Source organism: Poecilia latipinna, unplaced genomic scaffold, assembly GCF_001443285.1.
Source record: "Poecilia latipinna isolate Pla-1442-1.1 unplaced genomic scaffold, P_latipinna-1.0 Scaffold1092, whole genome shotgun sequence".
Classification (NCBI taxonomy): domain Eukaryota; kingdom Metazoa; phylum Chordata; class Actinopteri; order Cyprinodontiformes; family Poeciliidae; genus Poecilia; species Poecilia latipinna.
The window spans coordinates 218,834-220,660 of NW_015113708.1; the positions used below are offsets into that span (position 1 = coordinate 218,834).

General features: G+C 38.8%; 2 non-coding genes across 2 annotated transcripts; both read right to left on the reverse strand.

Annotated features, from left to right (window-relative positions):
• Positions 1-1,091: 1,091 nt before the first annotated feature.
• Positions 1,092-1,164, reverse strand: trnae-cuc (transfer RNA glutamic acid (anticodon CUC)). The gene has a single exon. It is a non-coding gene; the product is annotated as a tRNA-Glu (tRNA).
• A 177-nt stretch (positions 1,165-1,341) lies between these two features.
• On the reverse strand, positions 1,342-1,414 carry trnav-uac (transfer RNA valine (anticodon UAC)). Its single transcript has one exon. It is a non-coding gene; the product is annotated as a tRNA-Val (tRNA).
• Between the last annotated feature and the right edge of the window lie 413 nt (positions 1,415-1,827).

The following is a 1,827-nucleotide window of genomic DNA, read 5'->3' on the forward strand; positions in this document are numbered from 1 at the left end:
GTTCAGTTGATCTGTTTGGATCAGACGGATCCAACTGACTGATGAATTAGCGCAGATTTTTCTGCAGATGGGGACCAGGAGGAAGTGCGTTCAGACCCCAGCGGGTGAAGTCGCTTAATTTAATAAAAGTTATTGGGGCCTCAGTCAGTGGTTTTTTGTCACTACGGAGAAAAATGTAGATACATTTATCTGCTTAATTTGTGATGGGATCAGGATTCACGGTGAATATTAACTAAACCGCATAAAATGCGGCTAAATAGCCGATGTTAATATGATTGTAATTTCACGGATAAAAATAGTAGCTACATGACCGATTATTTATTTCTTTTTTTTATGTTGTCGGTCAAGATAACGGATAACAAAAAAAGTCTAGCGCGACCTGCCGCCCTGACACCAACTCACACACATCTTCATTCACAGTCTTACTTGTAAATCGATTTTTCTTTTCTTGGACGTTTTGATGTTTGCTTGTCGATGTCTCAGTTTTATTCGCTGGGAAAATCAATAAGCAGTTTGAGGTGACTCTGCTGCTCTCTAGTGGCGAGAAGCCGTAATGTTGGCTGGTAACAATCGGAATGCATTATGGGAGATGTAGTTTGTAGTCAATTCGTGCTCAAAACCTATTTTAAGTCAATCATTGGCCTGTATAATGCTGTGTGGCCCGCACGCCTTGGGTTTGACACGTGCATTACGCCATAGAACTGCCAATTGGTAATTGAAGTAAAGTAGCTTCGATTTCAAAGAGGCCTACATTGAAGTCGATTGGCAAATGAACCATCACGAAAGAGGAAGGCTCTTGTTGTCTCACTGCACCCCAAGAGATGCATAACCTACAAAAACCATTTCTGTCTGGTTTTGAACCAGAGACCTTTTGCATGTAAAGCAAACATGATAACCACTACACTACAGGAACTGAACTTCTCTGCTTTGTTTCAGTTTGAGGTTCCAAAGTTGATGATGTGAGATGCAACGCATGAAATTTTCAACTGAGCCTTGCACTCAGATGCCTGGATTCTGAGTACAGACCATGACACCACAGTACCCTTGTTGACCTTTAGTAAACACCTGTTATCAATATAACATGCAAAATCTGTTTCTGTCTGGTTTCGAACCAGAGACCTTTTGCACGAGAAGCAAACGTGATAACCACTACACTACAGGAACTGAACTCCTCTGCTTTGTTTCAGTTTGAGGTTCCAAAGGTGATGATGTGAGATGCAACGCATGAAAATTTCAGCTGAGGCTTGCACTCAGATGCCTGGATTCAGAGTACAGACCCTGACACCACAGAGCCCTTTTGCCCTTTAGTAAATACCTGTGATGAATAGAACATACAAAATCTGTTTCTGTCTGGTTTTGAACCAGAGACCTTTTGCATGTAAAGCAAACGTGATAACCACTACACTACAGAAACTCATGCTCTTTGCAGTGTTCCTGGTAGATGATCCACATTTTGTTAGAGACTTGGTGAACAAACTGTCAGACTTATACTTGTGCCTAATTTCACATTACAGTCCATAAACTAAGCCTAGGATCAACAAATTGTATTGAATATGTCATTAGCAGAGACAAATGGTTCTACAGAGACTTGGCTAAATGGCTATAAATGGTTCAAAAATAAAATTAACACATTAAAATAAAAAAATATCTCTGAAATACAATCAACACTTGAAAATTAAAAATGGTTCAAAAATAAAATCAACACTTCAAAATAAATAAGGGTTCAATAATAAAATCAATACTTACAAATAAAAATGGTTCCTATAATGTATAATGGTGTCTGTTCAGTCCATAAAGTAAGCCTGGGATCAAAATTTTTTTTGAAGA